The sequence below is a fragment of the Callithrix jacchus genome, chromosome 6 (assembly GCF_049354715.1).
Source record: "Callithrix jacchus isolate 240 chromosome 6, calJac240_pri, whole genome shotgun sequence".
Classification (NCBI taxonomy): Eukaryota; Metazoa; Chordata; class Mammalia; order Primates; family Cebidae; genus Callithrix; species Callithrix jacchus.
This window is the reverse complement of record NC_133507.1, coordinates 95,520,531-95,540,967: the sequence shown is the minus strand read 5'-3', so window position 1 is coordinate 95,540,967 and position 20,437 is coordinate 95,520,531. Positions and strand designations below refer to the sequence as shown.

General features: G+C 37.3%; 1 protein-coding gene and 1 non-coding gene across 13 annotated transcripts in view; one reads left to right on the top strand and one right to left on the bottom strand.

Annotated features, from left to right (window-relative positions):
• RAB3GAP1 (RAB3 GTPase activating protein catalytic subunit 1) overlaps positions 1–20,437 on the top strand; it is a 100,601-nt gene that overhangs the window by 9,351 nt on the left and 70,813 nt on the right. The gene's annotated exons all lie outside the window — the stretch shown is intronic.
• Positions 4,007–4,110, bottom strand: LOC118155190 (small nucleolar RNA U13). The gene has a single exon (XR_004745404.1). It is a non-coding gene; the product is annotated as a small nucleolar RNA U13 (small nucleolar RNA).

The following is a 20,437-nucleotide window of genomic DNA, read 5'->3' as shown; positions in this document are numbered from 1 at the left end:
TCACCATGTTGACCAGGATGGTCTCAATCTCTTGACCTCGTGATCCACCCGCCTTGGCCACCCAAAGTACTGGGATTACAGGCTTGAGCCACTGCGTTCAGCTGTTTCTTTCTTTTGCGTATGCATATCCTGTTGTTCTAAAACCTGCTTTGGAAAACACTTTATCCATTGAGTTGCTTTGTCACCTTTATTGAATACTTGACCTAAGAGGTCTACTTCTGGAATCTGTATTCTGTTTTATTAATCTGTTTGACTGTCCTTATGTCAATACCATATATATGTTTTGTTTTTTTTTTTTGAGATGAAGTCTCACTCTGTCACCCAGGCTGCAGTGCTCTGTCTCGGCTCACTGCAGCCTCTGCCTCCCGGGTTCAGGTGACTCACCTGCCTTAGCCTCCCAAGTAGCGGAGATTACAGGTACCTACCACCAGCCTGGCTAATTTTTTGTTTTTAGTAGAGACGGGTTTCACCATGTTGGCCAGACTGGTCTTGAACTCTTGACCTCAGGTGATCTGCCAGCCTCGGTTTCCCAAAGTGCTGGAATTACAGACATGAGCCACTGCGCCTGGCCCATATTGTCTTGATCCATTGTAGTTTAGGATTTCCTAACCTTGGCACTATTGACATTTTGGGCCACATTGTTGTGAGGCTGTCTTATACATCGTAAAATATTTAATAGTATCTTTGGTTTCTACTGCTAGGTGGTAGTAATGTCTTTCCAGTTGTGACAGCCAAAATTGTTTCCAGATATTGCCAAATGCCCACTGAGGGACAAAATTGGCCCCAGCTGAGAAGCACTGAATGGCTTTTTAGTAAATCCTGGTGTTAATGTAAATTTTCCATCTTTGTTGTTTTCCCAAGATTTTAGATCTTTTTGTTTCAATTATGAATTTTAGGATAGGCTTGCTAATTACTGTAGAAAGGAGTATGATTATGCTGAGACTGTAACTGGGGTTGTGTCGAATTTGTAGATCACTTTGGAGACACTTTAAGAGTCTTGAAACTTCCAGTCATGAACATGGCACATCTTTCCATTTATTTAGGTCATCTTTAATTTTCTCAGCAACATTTTGTAGTTTTGGTAGAGGTTTTGTGTATCTTTTGTTAAATTTATTACTAAGCATTTTATGTTGTATGATGCAAATATAAATGGAATTTTTTTAGTTTTGTTTTCCAGTTGTTCATTGCTAGTACATAGATACACAGTAAAATTTTGTATGTTAACTTTTTGTTAAAAGGCCTGGCAGACACTTATTAATCATAATTATTTAATTCTTCTGCATTTTTTTACATTAATAATTATGTTGCACACAAATAGGGGTAGTTTTACTTTCTTTCCAATTTTTATACCTTTATTATTGTTATTGTACTATCTGAAACTTCAGTAATATGTTGAGTAGAACTGTTGCAAGTAGACACCCTTGCCCTCTTAACCAGTGTGAGGTGGGGGAAATGTTCAGTGCTTCAACACTTAAGTTAACTCCAGGTTGGGTGTCCGTAAGACTGGGTAAATTCTTTTCTTAGTTTGCTGAGAAATTTTTTGTTTTTGTTGTAAATGAGTATTCAAGCTGGTAAAATCTTATTTAGCGTCTATTGAGGTAACCATATGGTTTTTCTTTTTTATTTTCTGAATATGGTAAATTATGTTGATTAAAACAAATTTTGGTTGTAAAATACAAGATTTACCATTTTAACAATTTTTAAATGTGAAATTTAGTGGCATTAAATACTTTCACATTATTGTACAATCATTACCACCATCTACCCTCAGAACTTTTTCAACAGCTCAAACTGAAACTACTCAATAAACAAGAACTCCTTCCCTACCCTCAGTCCCCTGGTAACCACTCTTCTCTTTCTGTCTATGAATTTGACTAACTTAGGTACCTCATATAAATGGAATTATACAGTATTTGTTTTTTTTGTGTCTGGTTTATTTCACATGGCATAATGTCTTCAAGGTTCATCCAGGGTTATAGCACATGTCAGAATTTTCTTTTTAATGCTGAATATTAAATATTGTATGTACATATCACATTTTATCTGTTCACTCATGTGTTGATGGACACTTGGGTTGCTTCTACCTTTTAGCCATTATAAATAATGCTGCTATCAATATGAATGTACAAATATCTGTCACATTCCTCTTTTCAGTTCTTTTAGGTTTATATCCAAAAGTGGAGTTGCTGAATTATTTGATTATTCTATTTTTAGCTTTTTGGGGGAACTGCCATAGTTTTGGCTAGCTACAAATTTTGTTTTTGTTTTCCTGAAAGTATCTTTGTTTTGCCGTATCTTTGAAGGATACTTTTGCTGAAGAGTGCTGGCTTGATGGTTATTTTTTTCTAGTTCTATAAAGATGTATTTCCATTGAAATACATCTTTATATAATACAAAAATATGAATGTATAGATATGTACCTTCTCCTTAGAAACTACAATGGAAATTGTCTTCTGTTCTCTGTAGTTTCTAAGGAGAAGGTAGATATCTATATATTCATATTTTTGTTTGACTTTATTGTTTTCCTCTGACTGCTTTTGAGATTTTTTTTCTTTGAAAAAATTTTATTTAAGCCATCTAACTGTGATGTGCACAGGTATGTTTTCTTTGTATTTTTGCTGCATAAGATTTATATTGATAAAAGTTTTTGTTTTTCACCACATTGGGGGCGTGTTAGGTCATGATTTCTTCAAATTTTTTGCCCCATTCTCTACTCTTTCTGCGACTTAAGCTGTACTTAACATTAGAACATTAGACTTATTCATCCTGACACACAGGTGGGTCTCTGAGATTCTGCTGTCAGTCCTTTTTCTTTCTGTTTTTTAGGTTGAATAATTTCTCTTGATTTGAATTCATTTATTCTTTCTTCTGTTGTTTCCAACTTGCTTCTAAGCCCACCTGCTTGTTTTTCAATTCAGTTATTGTACTTTTTAGGCCTAGAATATTCATTTGATTCTTATGAAACTTTTCCAATTTTCTGAGATTCCTCCTCTCTAAGTTTGTTTTGAAAATAGTTTCTTTAGTCCTTGAGCTTACTTTTTATAGCTAGTCTAATGCCAGTTGCATGATTATGTCTTCTTGAAGTTGGTTTCTTTTTATTGTTTTTTGAATATAGGTCACATTTTCCTGTTTTTTTTTTTCTGAGGTATTTTTTTTTTTGTATGTGTATTCAGTAAGTTTTAAATTTCATGCTTACATTATGAAGTGTAGAGATGAAATGTAGTCTATATTTTATTTATAATATAAACATAAATTTTAATTCATAAAATTTATAACATTTATGTTATGTTCCTCTGAAGAGTATTTTTTTGTTTCTAGTCAGTGGTTTGCTTGGCTAAATTAAAGTGGTTTGCTTGCCTTCTCTTTTCAGTGATGGCAGCAGCTGAAATCTTTTCTTTCCAGCTCTTTCATTGTCATTGTACCCTAGAATCTCCTCTACATATGCATACTTAGGCAGATAGCCAAGGTTTGGACAATTTATATATAAATTTTGGGATTTACCCACTGTTGGCTTCTTCGCTTCCAGAATTTACACCTCAATGTTAGAATTGCCCTGCCAACCTCAAACTTTGGTGTCACCTAAGTTCAGTAAAGCTGTATCTTTCTGCTTCTGAGTTATACACAGATAAATGCCCCTTTAGATCAGCAATTCTCAGTGTGTGATCTGAGGACCCCTTGTCTGTCTCTGAGAGCTTTGCAAGGGGTCATCAGGTCCCCTGCCCCAGTTAGGTATGTGTGTACTTGAGGACAAATTTTCTTCATATACTTCAACTAATAATAGATTGCTATGATTCTTTGCAGAAGCAGATATGAAAATGCAGTTAACTTTTTAAATACTATACATTAAGCAGATTTGCAAAAAGGTAGAACAGGGCTACTCTTCTCATTAATATTTTTGTTTGTTCCAGAAAATGTCATTAGAAGTTATATGTTAAGATATAAAAAGTCCATTATTATTTGTAATGACTTCATCATGATTTTTTCCTTTTCAGTTTTTTGTATTTCACATCAGATGGCAATGTACCGATGTCGTGACAACATTTGAGGGAGGCACATCTCATATGTGTGTGTGAAAACTTAAAATGTCAAGCCTTTGAACTCTGAAAGGATCGTTTTTTAAATTTCTAATGTGGGATCTTCAGTAATTTTTTTTGTAGACAGAGTCTTGCTCTGTTGCCAGGCTGGACTGCCGTGGTGTGATCTCAGTTCACTGCAACCTCCGCCTCCTGGGTTCTAGTGATTCTCCTACCTCAGCCTCCTGCGTAGCTGGGACTACAGGAACACGCCACCACGCCCAGCTAATTGTTTTTTTAGTAGAGATGGGATTTCATCATGTTGGCCAGGAAGGTCTTGATCTCTTGACATTGTGATCAGCCCACTTCAGTCTCCCAAAGTGCTGGGATTACAGGAGTGAGCCAGAGTAAGCCATCACGCCTGGCCAATAATTTTTAAGAGTGTAAGGGGGTCCTGAGCCCAGAAAGTTTGAGAATTGCTCTTGGATGAAAAGGTATAAACAAGTGCTTGTTGTCAGATACACTTTCTTTTCTTCACGGGTAAACTCTTCCCAGTTTCTGCCTACATTTGGTGTCTCTCCAGAGCACTGAAAAATGGTGTTTTCGTCTAGATTTTATAGGAAGGTTTATCTGACCAAGCTGCTTCGCCATTACTAGAACCCGAAGTTCTGGGAAATGATTTTTAAAAGGGAAGGAAATGGCAATTACTGAGCACCAGCTATCATGCACTATGGTTGAGACCGTATCTGTTTACTTAATTCTTAAACAGATTTCAGCAGTTAATTATAACCACATTTTATGGACAAGAAACAATGCTTTGAGTTCACCTAGTACTGTAATTTGACCAGCGTCATTTTGCCAGTAGTTTTGGTAAAGGAGGATTAAACTTAGGTCTTGCCTTCAAAACTCATGTTGGTTCTATTTTACTCTGTCCTTTTGGTTTCAGAAATTAAGCATATGTAAAATTACTTAGAATGAGTATTAAAACAGGTTTCTAAGGCAGATTTTGGAATTCTGTTTTCTGGGGCTTTATAAAATAGGTAAAACTTCTGGTAGTATGAGTATGATCCTTCTTGAAGGCAGGGGAAATAAAGAAATGACCTTTTAAATTCCTTTTAACCTTGTAATTTTATGATTCTATTTAGCTAGCAAAAATTTTAAGTACTTTTAATGAAATGTTAAGCTTAGGTATGTCATGATCCAGTAATAGAACTGTTTAGTCAGTGACTGACTCGTATCTCCCTGAAAAATTCATGGGAGAAGAATTAACTTTAGAGTATTAATAGAAGAATAATGACTACAATAGTGCTGAAATGAGTTCACATTTTTCATACCCACTCAGTAGATTGGCATAACATTTTAGTACTTTACGTTCATATGGCAAATTTAAAATTAATTTGAATTATAAATTTTCTCCATTAGAAACTTCCCAAACTAAGTTAAAACAGTAAGTCAAATTTGGGACTTATGTAAACTTTACATAAATAGTTTAGATTCCTTTGTTTGCATTCTCTCAGAACATTTAGGTGTTTTATGGAGTATTAAAGTGGGGGAGTGTATGTATTATAAAAGCTGAAGTTTTTTGATACTATGGAAGGTTGAGGATCAGTCAGGGATGCAAATGTAGCATTTCTCAAATGAAGTAAATAAAAATGAAAGCAACACTGAGGTGCTCACAACTTTATTTGGAATAGGACATGTAAGATAAGGTTTCTAGTTTGTATTTTTCCTCTTTATTTTACTTTTCCTTTAAATCGTAACCGTAGTGTCTATAGCTTCTTTGGATATTCCCTATTCATTCATTGGGAGTTTTTTGCTGTTATTGTTGTCAACATTTTTACTGTAATATAAAAATGGCAGGAGATATCTTTAAGAGGCAGAATAACATGCATAGGTGATGAAGAATATGCACTCTAAAGTCCTACAGCTTATGTTGGAATCCTGGTTCTGTTGCTAATTTGCTTTGTGGCTTTGCGCTGTCTCGGTTACTGTTAGTCATTATTTATTGTTTTTGCCTTTCTTTAACAATTGTTGTTGTTATTTTAGAGAAAGGGTCTTGCTGTTTACCCATGCTAGATGGCACAATCTTGGCTCCCTATAGCCTCGGCCTCCTAGAGTCAGGCTATCCTTCTACCTCAGCTTCCTGAGTAGCTGGGACTACGGGTACATGCCGCCATGTCCAGCTAATTGGTTTAAAAACTTTTTTTAAAATAAAAACAAGGTCTCACTATGTTGCCCACTGGTCTTGAATTCCTGGGCTCAAGCAGTTCTCCCGCCTTGACCTACCAAAGTGCTAGGATTACAGGTATGGTCCACTGAGCCTGGCCTCTCTTACACGTATTTACTAGAGGCAGCAATGATGCCTCTAGTAAATGATATTTGCTTAAGTAAAGTAGAATATAAACATAGAATTATTTAGCACTCTGTTGCAATAAAAATGATTCATTGTTTCTTAGACCACCTAGCAGCTAAAAACATAGCACCTAGCAAGGGGAAAAAACGCTTTATGTAATATATTCTGACTGAAAAAGCTCAAGTTTAATTCTGAGATAGATAAGAATAAAATATCTCTGTAGACATTTTTAGTTCAATTATTTCCTAATTCTTTTATATATTCTTCTTTTTTTTTTTTTAGAGACATAGTCTCACTATTGCCACTGGAGTGCAGTGGTGTGATCTAAGCTCACTCCAACCTCTGCCTCCCTGGTTCAAGCTATTCTCCTGCCTCAGCCTCCTTAGTAGCTGGGATTACAGGCATGCGCCACCATGCGCAGCTAATTTTTGGATTTTTAGTAGAGAGGGGGTTTCATCATGTTGGCCAGGATGGTCTCTATTTCCTGACCTCGTGATCCACCTGCCTCAGCCTCCCAAAGTGCTGGGATTACAGGCATGAGCCACCGTGCCCAGCCTCTTTTATATATTTTTAATGATTTGCTTGCCATTTAGTTATTATACAATAACTAAATGTGTGATAGATTATTCTCTCAGTGTGATAAGTTAAATTTTCAATATGCATTATAAATTTCACTTTAAACTTAAATTTTGTTTAGGGTGTATGCTACTAAAGCAAGTAGACTGTAAAAATCTTTCTTAAAAAAAAAAGGCCAGGCATCGTGCGTGGTTCACGCCTGTAATCCCAGCACTTTGGGAGGCTGAGGTGAGCAGATCACCTGAGGTGAGGAGTTCAACACCAGCCTGGCCGACATGGTGAAACCCTATCTCTACTAAAAATACAAAAATTAGTGGAGCATGGTGCTGGGCATCTGTAATCCCAGCTACTTGGGAGGCTGAGACAGGAGAATCACTTGAACCTGGCAGGTAGAGGTTGGAGTGAGCTGAGATCACACCACTGTACTCCAGCCTGGGTGACATAATGAGACTCCGTCTCAAAAAAGAAGTCCATACTTATTTTAGACACTGATTGATATAATTAAATTTCTCTGTAATTTTAAACAACAAACATTAGTCTGCTGTGAGAGCTTTTCATAAATTAACATTCATTTTCAGTACATGATGCCTTAACTTAAATTTTACCACTTGGCTTGGTAGGAATCACATTTTGTTATAATAAATGCAACAAAAAAAGATTTTTCACAAAAAATAAATTAATAAAACCATAATCATTTATGGGGGATTTTGGCAATTACATCTCTATTGCTGAGACTCTTAACCTTTTTTATGGTCTGGCATACAGAGGGTGTAATTCAGTATCATTAGTAATAACAGCTAATTTCATAATTCATTTATTACACAACACATTGCCTGGTGTGTGCTTGGTCATGTTTGTTGATTGACTCGCCAGAATACATGATTAACTCCTTGAACTTGTCATGTTCCCTTTGTATAAGATACCCAGTATAAACAGACCACATTTACTTACCTGAGAATTTTGTTTAAATATGGTGATGGTAGCATTTTAAAAAGCATTATACAGAAGATGGGAAGTCTTGTGGATGGTCTGGTACATTTTAAAGTAACTGTGTAGTTTAATTTTTCTGCATTTAGTTTTATAATTAACCATTTTCTTTACAAGTGTTTTTTTTTTTTTCTTTAGTTAGTAATTTTTCCCTTTAGTTTATGATTTAGTAATTTGGTTTTTCCTTCTAATGAATTTTATATAAATTGGCAAGTTTTATGAATGAGTCATTTTCTAAAACTTTGTGAAAATGGTTGGTGAGAATTTCAATTGCATTTTTCCATAGAATGGATGTATTTAAAATATGCTTACAGGGTAGCAAATAAAATATTACATTTCTCTCCCTACTTCTGGGGCCATGTCATAAAAGACTCTTCATCTTGTCAACAACTTCTTTTTGTTCTTTTGTTTTATTCATTTTTTTCCCATTTATTTGTAGAGAGCCTACTGTGCAATAGGAATTGTCCCCCCCACTTCGTGCTTATTAAAACAACCTTCTCCCCCTGTCCTCCCTCACCTCCAGATTGTTAAATCCTTTTTCTCTTTGCTCCACAATCATTTTAATTCAGCTGTCATTCTTTCTGTGTCTCCCTCCAGGAAAGGAAGAAAAAACTTTTTATTTGAGGAATGGGAGCTTCTTTAAATTATCCAGCACAGATAGTCATTTAAAATGTAACAGCAGTCAAACCTCTCCTGAGCTAAATAATTACCTTGAAGCCATTTGCCATGTGGGTTTTTGGTTAATTTATGCCAAAAAGCCATAAAATGCCATATGATGGACATTGTAACTCATGCCCTGTAATTCAACAATGTATAGCCAATCACTAATCAATGTTATCTCTGTAATCCAATGAGAATTCCTGTCAGACAACTTGGTATCAGCTCACTCCTTGTTTCCTTTAAAAACCTGTTTCTAACAGAGGTAGACAGACAGAGCACTCTCTAGGGCAATTTGGAAATGTGTCCCAGACTGCAGTCCTCAACTTTGGCCCAAATAATGTCCCTCTGTTAATTTTGCCTCAGCTTCTTCTTTTAGGTCAACATGTGCAACTAATGACTTGGAGCTATTCAGGCAATTAGAGTTCAACCAGTTTAAAAGCTACTTGGCTCATTGTGGATAGAAGGGCTTTACACGGTATATAATGGGTGTTCTCTCTGTATTTTTTTAAGTAGAGATGGGGTCTTGCATTGTTGCCCAGACCGATTTCAAACTCTTGGCCTATAAACGAAATTCTTTTTTTTTGAGGTGGAGTTTTGCTCTTGTTGCCCAGGCTGGAGTGCAATGGTGCAATCTCAGCTCACTGCAACCTCTGCCTCCTGGGATCAAGCGATTCTCCTGCCCCAGCCTCTTGAGTAGCTGGGATTACAGGCAAGTGCCACCAGGCCTGGCTAATTTTGTATTTTTAGTAGAGATGGGGTTTCTCCACATTGATCAGGTTGGTCTCAAACTTCCGACCTCAGGTGATCTGCCTGCCTCGGCCTCCCAAAGTGCTGAGATTACAGGCATGAGCTGCTGTGCCCAGCTGTAAGAGGAATTCTTAATACAGAGTCTTGGGTCTTTAAATTGTATGCATTCTCTCTCTCTCTCTCTCTCTCTCTCTCTCTCTCTCTCTCTCTCTCTCTCTCTCTCCTTCTCTCTCCCCCTCCCTCTCTCTCTCTCTCTCTCTCTCTCTCTCTCTCTCTCTCTCTCTCTTGCTCTCTCTCTCTCTCCCCCCCCCCCCCCTTTTGAGATGGAGTTTTGCTCTTGTTGCCCAGGCTGGAGTGCAATGGCAAAATCTCAGCTCACTGCAACCTCTGCCTCCTGGGTTCAAGAGATTCTCCTGCCTCAGCCTCCTGAGAAGAACATGCATGTGCCACCATGCCTGGCTAATTTCGTATTTTCTCTTTTTAGTAGAGGCAGGGTTTCACCATGTTGGTCAGGCTGGTCTTGAACTCCCGACCTCAGGTGATCTGCCTGCCTCAGCCTCCCAAAGTGCTGCGATTACAGGCATGAGCCACTGCCTGACAATTGTATACATTCTTAATTTTGATTTTGAATATGCACAGTTTTTTTTTTGGAGATGGCCCACAGCTTTAGTCAGATACTCAAAGGAGCCCATGACCCCAAAAAAGGTTAAATAAAAGCTAATGTTTAAAAATATTTTGGTATATATTTGTTATTTTAAAAATTAACATATTTCATTTTGACAGAATATATATACAAAGGCTTACTTGAACATGTGCTTTTGTGACAGTTTGTATGATAGACTACAGGTCTGTGTAGAAGCAATGGTTTACTCACATATAGGACTGGTAGTTTTTAAGTTGGTGAAATTTGTCCTCCATACCTTTCTACCTTCTTATCCTTTTTTCTAATCCTAGTATCCTGGCTTTGAGGCCCAGAGCTTCATTTTACTGGCCCTTAAATGTTAAATGCTCCAGAATTATTTACTTTTTTTCCCCTTTGTTTCCAATGTCTATCCCCTATCTTCATCCCCTGTCCAAAATATTATGCTAATCCCAATCAGTGGAAAGCAGTTTTATTTATTTAAAATATTTGAATGGATAATAATTACTTGATGTTACAAAAATTAGTTTGGTTTCATATTTCACTAAAATAGTCACAGAAACTGCTTTTAGGCTCCTGTCTTTGAATTCCTTTCTGTTGTTGGTACGACTGGCTGGGGCTGGCATTACAGGTAGTAAGATAATTTACTAAGACAGTCATAGGTTAAAAAAAAGGAGGATTTATTAGAGAAAGTATGAAAATACAAAGATATGTTACAAGGGTGCAAGGTGCAGCACAGCAGAGAAGGGGCTGTCTGCAAAGAGGGAGGGGCTTGAGGGGGCTGCAGGATGAGGTCATGTTCCTGGGGCTACATGCTACCCTTCCTTGTTGCTTACCTATCAGGAGTCCACATTCCCCCCCAGTAGAACAATAATGTCTTTGATATTGGGGGTGGAGGTCTCATTTTGTAACCACTTCCTGCTAACTGTGGTTATGGCGCTGGCCCTGCCAATGGTTGGGTCTGTCAGGAAGCTCTGTAGGTCATTGTTCTGGATTGTGGGACTTAGGATATTGTATTGGATCTTTCTTGCTTGCTTGCTTGTTTTCTTGCTTTCTTTCTTTCTCTTTCTTTATCTCTCTCTGTCTCTTTCCCTTTACTTTACTTTTCTTTACTTCACTTTACGTTACTTTCATGTCTTCTCTGTCACCCAGGCTGGAATCCAGTGGTATCATCTTGGCTCACTGCAACCTCCACCTCGGGGTTCAAGTAATTCTCATGCCTCAGACTCCTGAGTAGCTGGGACTACAGGTACACACCACTATGCCTGGCTAATTTTTTGTATTGCTAGAGATGGGGTTTCACCCTGTTGACCAGGCTGGTCTCAAATTCCTGACCTCAAGTGACCCTCCCACCTCAGTCTCCCAAAGTGCTGTGATTACAGGCATGAGCCATCATGCCCCGCCAGGTATTGGATCTTGCTGGAGGAAGGGACTTATCAGAGAGGGGGAGCACGTTAAGGCGAAACTAGTGTTCAGCTCAATCAAGGGGAGATTCGTAAAGATAGAAGACATCATTAGGGAGAGACTGCTACCCCTTTGCAGCATCATTGTAGGTGAAACTGTGGAATTCTGGAAGATAAAGTTTTGTTTTTTTAAGCCAGTTATCAAAAAGGCAAAGAAAAACATTTTGTAGTGTGACTTTTTCCTTACTGAAAGCTCATTTGGATAACTTGGAAGTTAAACTCAATGAAAAAGTGCTTAATTAGACACAATGTAGGGAACCAATTTTATAGAGACTATTATGTTTTAATTATATACAATAATCCTTTTATAAATTTCCTGGCCAAGGGTGGTGGCTCACACCTGTAATCCTAGGACTTTGGGAGGCTGAGGCAGGTGGATCACCTGAGGTAAAGAGTTCGAGACCAGCCTGACCAACATGGAGAAACCCTATCGCTACTAAAAATACGAAAAATTAGCCAGACATGGTGGCGTATGCCTGTAATCCCAGCTACTCAGGAAGCTGAGGCAGGAGAATCATTTGAACCCGGAAGGTGGAGGTTGTAGTGAGCCGAGATCACACCATTGCACTCCAGCGTGGGCAACAAGAGCAAAACTCCATCTCAAAAAAATAAAATAAATAAATTTCTTGTCATGATTTTCTTTTGACTTACGTAGACCATCTATTATGTGCTTGGACTTTATGACTTGTCCTAAGCATCCTTTATTTTTAAACAACCAGTTATTTTACTTTAGGTCAAGAATTTACCATATAAGATCCTTTCTCATATAACATGTCTTTTTAAAAGCCTTCCTCACCGAAAATACCTCTTTACCTTTATAGCTTTTGAATTAGACAAAAGTTACTTTTCTTCTGTTAGGAAGTTATGCTTTGTATTACATGTTGCTATGTGTTTCAGAGAAGGAGATTAGTACAGAGTAGGCAGCTGTTGAACCTTCTGTGAAGGGGAGGAGATAGATAGATTTTCTGCATACTATAGAAGTTTTTCTTCTGTTAGGAATTTATGGCTTGTATTACATGTTTCTGTGTAAGCCTGTGAAAGGGAGCAGATAGGGAGGTTATCTATATACTGTAGGAGTTATTCCCCCTCAAGAGATTGCTCAGTTAGATTTTCTGCTAGTTTCTGTCTGAATAAGTGTGGACTATTTTTAACCCCAGGGGTAGGACTATCTAGGTTGAAGTACTGGTTAAAGATTTAGGTAGCTTTCCCAGGAGAAATAGAGCTATTAGAGGGAGAAATGAATTCAGAGATTGGGTAAATATTAAGCAGACACCCGTCTTAGAAAGTATATTTTTGCCCCAAAGGGGTGTGGGATATTTAGACATTACCCAGGACTGGTGGGAGAATGGTAATTGGTCCCTTAAGTGATATAAAGGGGTGTGATTTGTTTTCTTTTGGAGGGAGAGGAGGAAGTGCCATTTGCTCCCATTACCCAATAGGATTTGAAGGAGTGTTGCTTAGAGAAGGAGATTAGTACAGAGTAGGCAGCTCTTGAATCCAAAAGGGAAATTTATAATTTCATTTGCATCCTACAGAGTTACCCTTGGCTTTGTTTGTTGATGACAGTGTCTGATTTGGAAGCCAGCTAGAGAAGAGAGACCCCTCAGCTCAAGGCTATCAGTGGTTGGTATTGTCCTGGTGGCCCTTTGGCCCTCAGGCAGTCCTGTTTTTAGTGACTGAGCATGTGGCAGAGGGGCACGCTGTGCAGGGCTCTTCCCAATGTATCTCATTTGGGCAGTTTGCCTTCTAGTGGCCTGGCCTTCTGCACTGTTGGCAGTTACCTGGAGGAGTGTCCTTAGGGCAACCTGGAGGGGATAAGCATTGTTCTACGTACTCTTGCATATTTTCCTTTTTCTGGGAGAAGGGGGTCACTGTTTCCTTCATATGAGGGTTTTCTTCAAATATCTGATGATCTCAGTGCACTCATTTGAGAGTGAGGAACTAAAATTCGTGGGATTCATAGGATCAAAAATTTTTATTTCGTTGTGGGATCACTGAGTATCAGTCTCTGTAAGCATTTTCATTTGAGCCCGCCAGTCTCCTTCTCCTTGTGAATACTCTTGCATATCTGTATGAATATTTCTGTAACAGATTTCTAAAAGTAGAATTACAAGGTCAAAGAGGACATGATTCTTATTTTTGATAAATACAGCCATGTTTTCTGCCAAAATAGTTGATTGTATTTATACTCTTTCCACATATGGTATATGAAAGCACCCATATCCTCACTCTGTTCATACTGTTTATTTTCATTATATATTTGCTAATATAACAGACTAAAACTATCTCATTTTTATATTTTCCTGAGGACTGTTGAGATTGAGCATTCCTTAGTGTTTATTAGACATTAGAATTTCCTTTTTGATGGCATGGTAGATACACTGACCAATTTTCTGCTGTCTCATTGGATTGTGCAAGGACTTTTATATTTTTAATGAATGCTGACTCTGAGTTGCAGATAATTTCTCTCATCTGTCATTTTTCTTTTACTTTGAATGTCTTGTGCTTCACAAGAGTTTATATATATTTTTACTGTGGCAAAATACATCATATAAAATTTTCCATTTTTACCATTTTTAAGTATATAGTTAAGTGGCATTAAATATATTCACATTGTTGTGCAGTCATTACCATCATTTATATCTAGAATTTTTTTCATCGCCCCAAACAAACTCTACCCATTAATCAATAACAACCTCACATAAAAGGCATCATACAATATTTGTCCTTTTGGGTCTATCATGTTTCACTTAACGTGGTATCTTCAAGGTTCATTCCCGTTGTAGCATGTGTCAGAATTTCATTCTTTTTGAAGGCTGAATAATATTCCATATATGTATATACCACATTTTAAAATCCATTAATGGGCCGGGACTGGTGGCTCACGCCTGTAATCCTAGCACTTTGGGAGGCTGAGGCAGGGAGATTACCTGAGGTCAGGAGTTTGAGACCAGCCTGGCCAAACATGGTGAAACTCTTGTCTATACTAAAAATACAAAAATTAGCCGGCTATGGTGGCACACGCCTGTGGTCCCAGCTACTGGTGAGACTGAGACAGGAGAACTGCTTGAACCTGGGAGATGGAGGTTGCAGTGAGATGAGATTGTGCTACTGCACTCCAGCCTGGGCCACAGAGCAAGATTGTGTCTGAAAAAAAAATCCATTCACTCATCTGTCAATGAATACTTGAGTTGCTTCTACCTTTAGACTATTGTGAATAATGCTAAACCACACAGGCTTAAAATGAAGCCAAACTGGCTCAGAAAGGAATATAGATTTTGACTGCTAAGGTAGGCCAAGTGCCTATTAGATCTAAGTACCCAAGATGATGCTAAAGGGTACTTGGCCCCTTTAAAGAAGGCTTATTTGTGTTAACCAGTGTACCTTATGCCTCCTTGAATCAATACCTGGCTTATTCTTTTCCCTGAGGATTATCCACTTGTGAGAGTTCTTTATCTGGATACAAGTCCCTTTCGGGGTACATAATTTGCAAACATCCCCGATTCTCTATGTTGCAGCATGTACCATTGTGAGTCATCCTTTTACTTTCTTGATGGTATCTATAGTTTTAGCTCTTACATTTAGATCTGCAATCCATTTTTAGTTAATTTTTAAGTCTAGAGTAGGGAAAGGATCCAACTTTATTCTTTTGCATGTACATATCTAGTTGTTGCAGCAGTTCAAGACAAGAATACCTTTTGGATGGGGTTGTGTGCTATTTCAGCTTATTAGATCACAGTGTATGTATTACTCAGTATATGGATATCCAATATGTTACTGGATAGTATACTGGTTAGGAACTATTTTCTAGTACCTTTGGAAATTATCGGGGTTATTATTAGTTCTGAAGAAAGGTAATTCCTTAAATACATATTAAGCATGTAGGTACCGTTAAGTACTAGGCTGCAAAGATGAATAAAGCAGTAAGTAGTCTTTTCTTTTCACAATCTAATGGAGAAACAGACATACAAACAAATAATTAGAATAAGGTATCGTTCTTGTATTTGAACAAGATGCTGAGAACTAATCACTAACTGCTTGAAAATAATCAAAAGCAGATTTTCTATAGGAATTAATATTTAAGTTGAGTTTTGAAGAATGAGTTAAAAGTTTACTTAAAGAATGGGACTGGGCGCGGTGGCTCACACCTGTAATCCCAGCACTTTGGGAGGCCAAGACAGGCAGATCACATGAGGTCGGGAGTTCAAGACCAGCTTGACCAACATGGAGAAACCCCATCTCTACTAAAAATACAAAATTAGCTGGGCATGGTGGCACATGCCTGTAATCCCAGCCACTCGGGAGGCTGAGGCAGGAGAATCGCTTGAACCCAGGAAGTGGAGGTTATGGTGAGCCAAGATCAAGCCATTGTACTCCAGCCTGGGCAACAAGAGTGAAACTCAGTCTCAAAAAAAAAAAAAAAATGAAGTAGAGAAGAGCAGTAGGAATAACCTATGCACAGGTGTAAAAAGAAAGCACGCCTCTGGGAAAAACAAGTTGTTAAGCATAATTGTAATACAAGGGCAAGGGAAGGTAGCTGTGGGGGTAAAACTGAAAAGGAACGGGGTCAGATCTGTAAGCTTTGTATTTCCACCAACGTGAGTAACTTGGCTATCTTGGAGGTGCTCGTGTTGAAACATTTGTGTATTATAACTTGTAATTATATTACATTTTAATATCCTTTTAATGTGAAGTTTTTTGTTTTTATACAATATGTATAATGTATCGATTACATATTACTATAATACATAATTGGAAATAAATACATATATGAGGTGTATAATCAGATTTTTACTGATAGAGGTCACTATTATAGATTATGGAAAGCTGCTGAAATATTTTAAGCAGAGAAGGAAAAATAGCAGATTTGTATTTTAGGAAGATAACCATGTGTAACAAGGATGGAAGTCTACTAAAACAGTCTAGGAAACATATTGTGAAGGGCTTAACTAAGGGAGTGGTCTTTGGCCCTCCAAAGTTATGGCTTACACTCTATCTTAGTTACCTAATATTTATTGAGTAGGTTGAAAGATAAGTGGAAAGGATTGCTGGTGCCAAATTATGATGATTAGTACCATGTTGTCATGCATAATTGCCATTACTGTGTTTTCTTTTGGAAAAAGAGCATCTTTCTCTCACCAACCCTCACGTTTTCCTCAGAAGTTATTTTAACACTGCTTCATCATCTCATTTTTAAGGGATATTTTATTGATTTTTTAAATTAGTTGGGTTATTTATACACAGCAAAGTTTACAGAACTCACATATATAATTGTTTTAACAAATGTATATAAACATGTTACCACTATTCATATCAAAATATGGAACATTTTTATTATCACAGAAAGACTGCTTATTTCTCGTCTCCAGAGGCAACCACAGTTTTGACTTCTTTCACTGTGTATTTTAGTTTTTTCCTGTTCTAGAGCTTTTTACAAATAGATTCATACAGTATGCACTCTTTGTATCTAACTTTTTTGCTGAACATGAGGATTTAAAAATTCACCCATATTGTATGTATCATTCTTTTTATTGTATGACTACACCACAATACACCATCCTTTCTCCTGTTGGTGAGCATTTAAATTGTCTCCATTTCTCCATTATTATTATCAAAGCTTCTGTGGAGAATTTTGTAGATATCTGCTTTCTTTTATCTGGGTATATTCTTATGAGTGGAATTGCTAGGTCTTAGAGGAATTACATGTTTAATTTTATTACAAACTGGCAAATTATTTTCTAAAGTGTTTTATCATTTTATGCTTTTAGCAGTGTATGAGATTTCAAGTTCCTCTGTTCTTTCTGACACTTGGCATTGACAGATTTTTATATTTAGTCATTCTGTTGGGCGTGAAATGGTATCACATTGTGGTTTTAATTTGCATTTCACTGATGACTATTGATAGTATTTCATCTAGTAATTAATCACAATTACTGTTTATTGGTCATTCATAGCACTTTCTCCTGTCTATTCAAGTCTTTTGCTCATTAACAGATTTGGATTGTTCAGTTTTTTTTTGTTACCCTCGTATATCCTTGTTGCAAGTCCTTTTTCAGGTATATATTTTGTTTTTCCTGTAATCCATTTCTGTCCTCTAGTCATTTTCTAATCATGTTTTTCCTCTAATCATTTTCTTTCTTTCTTTCTGTTTTTTCTTTTTCCTTAGCGACAGCGTCTTGCTTTGTCACCCGGGCTGGAGTGCAGTGGTATAATCATAGCTCACTGTAGCCTTAAACACTTGGTCTCAAGTGATCCTCCTGCCTTAGCCTCCCTGAGTAGCTAGGACTAGAGACAGGGTCTTGTTGCCCAAGGTGGTCTTGAACTTCTGGCCTCAAGTAATTCTCCATGATTGACCTCCTAAAGAGCTGAGTTGACAGGTGTGAGCTGTTGTGTCCAGCCACCTAATCATTGTCTTAACTGTGTATTTTGATAAGCACAAATTTTATTTAGATGAAGTTCATTGTCTCTATTTTTAATTTTATTGTTAGTGCTTTTTGTGTCTGGTCAAAGGAATCTTTGCCTATCCCAAGGTATTCTCAGGATCCAAAGATACTCTCCTGTTTTCTTCCATGTGAATATTTAATTATTCCAGGACCATTTGTTGAAAAGACTATTATTTCCCTCCTGAATTCCAGTGGCACCTCTGTTGTAAAGTCAAGTATAAGCGTGAATGTTATTTCTGGACTCTATTTCATTGATCTGTCTTTCTTTATTCCAGTACTATACTGTCTTAATTATTATAGCAAAGTAAGTGTTATAATCAGTGTTATTCATCAAAATTATTTTAACTGTTCTAGGTTCTTTGAATTTTCATATTAGTTTTAGAATCAGCTTGTCAATTTCTTCAAAAATGCCTACTGGGGTTTTGATTGAGATCATGTTGAATGTATACATTAACTTGGGGAAAATTGATGTGTTCACAGTATTGTGTCTTCTAATCCATGTATATGATATATCTCTATTAGGTCTTTAATATTTCTCTGCAGTGTTTTTAAGTATTTTAGGTAGAATTTTTGCTCATATTTCATTAAATTTATTCCTAGATCATTTCTTTTTCTTATGGTAGTAAGGGGTATTTTTAAATATTTCACTTTCCAAGCTAGTATATAAAAATACAGATGGTTATTATATATTGACCTTGAATTTCATAACTTGGTAAACTCATCAGTTTTAGTCATATGTTTGTAGATTCTTTTGGATATTCTACATACATAATCAGGTAATCTGTGAATAGGGACAATTTTCTTTTTAATCTATACATTTATCTCTCTTTATTTTTTGGTTAGGATCCTCAAAGGTAATTTTTAATGAATTACTATGTTAATTTTGATGAACTGGAGTTGTCATTTCTGGTTCTCATAGCAGATATATGCCATACTGGAATTTGGTATCAAATAACTATATCATAATGGAATTGAATATGGGATGTTAGAGTCTTGTTTAATAGTTGAGTCTCTTTTGGCGACAGAACTTGGATGCCTTATCTTTATTGAATACAATCAAATCTTCCTCTAGATAGATGTTGGTAAGGTTGACAGTAGTACCAAGAATCCAGAATTAGGGTCGGACAATATCTCTGTATCATTTAAAAAGAGTATTTTTGATTTACTGCAAACTTGAAAAAGGTATTTCTCTCTCATTTTCTGGACTTTCTCTTTCCTAGTTTTGGCCTTAATTGCTTTATATTGGGTATTTCTATAGCAAAACAAGCTCTTACGTACATTATCATATTACTTCCTCCCTCTTGAGACTTTGGTATAGATCACTGATGCCTTGATTTAACATAGGTTAACCTCATGTTAAAGAAACCCCACACATAAAAATTATTATTTTTGGCCAGGTGTGGTGGGTCACGCCTGTAATCCCAGCACTTTGGGAGGCCAAGGTAGGCAGATCACTTGAGGTCAGCAGTTCAAGACCAGCCTGGCCAACATGGTGAAACCCTATCTCTACTAAAAATATAAAAATTACCCTGGCTTGGTGGGACATGCCTGTAATCCCAGCTACATGGGAGGCTGCTGAGGCAGGAGAGTCTCTTAAACTCTTGAGGCAGATGCTGCAATGAGCGGAGATCGCACCACTCCACTCCAGCCTAGGCGACAGAGCAAGACTCTGTCCCAAAACAAACAAACAAACAAAAAATTAGGCCAGGTGCAGTGGATCATGCCTATAATCCCAGCACTTTGGGAGGCCAAGGCAGGCAGATCACAAAGTCAGGAGTTTGAGACCAGTCTGGCCAATATGAGGAAATCCGTCTCTACTAAAAATACAAAATTAGCTGGGCATGGTGGCAGGCGACTGTAGTGGTGGCAGGAGAATCACTTAAACCTGGTAGGCAGAGGTTTCAGTGAGCCAAGATCGTACCACTGCACTCCAGCCTGGGCAACAGAGCAAGGCTCTGTCTCAAAAATAAAAAAAATAAAATAAAATATTCTTTGCCCACTTATTGATACAGTTGTGTTGTTTGTTTTTTTTCTTGTAAATTTGTTTAAGTTCTTTGTAGACTCTGGATATTAGGCTTTTGTCAGATGGATAGATTGCAAAAATTTTCTCCCATTCTGTTGGTTGCCAGTTTACTCTGATGATGGTTTCTTTTGCTGTGCAGAAGCTGTTTAGTTTAATTAGATCCCTTTTGTCAATTTTGACTTTTGTTGCCATTGCCTTTGGTGTTTCAGTCATGAAGTCTTTGCCCATGCCCATGTCCTGAATGGCATTGCCTAGGTTTTCTTCTAGGGTTTTTATGGTTTTAGGTCTTACATTTAAGTCTTTAATCCATCTTGAGTTAATTTTTGGATAAAGTGTAAGGAAGGGGTCCAGTTTCAGTTTTCTGCATATGGCTAGCCAGTTTTCCCAACACCATTTATTAAGTAGGGAATCCTTTCCCGATTTCTTGTTTTTTTCCGGTTTGTCAAAGATCAGATGGTTGTAGATGTGTGGCATTATTTCTGAGGCTTCTGTTCTGTTCCATTGGTCTATATATCTGTTTTGGTACCAGCAC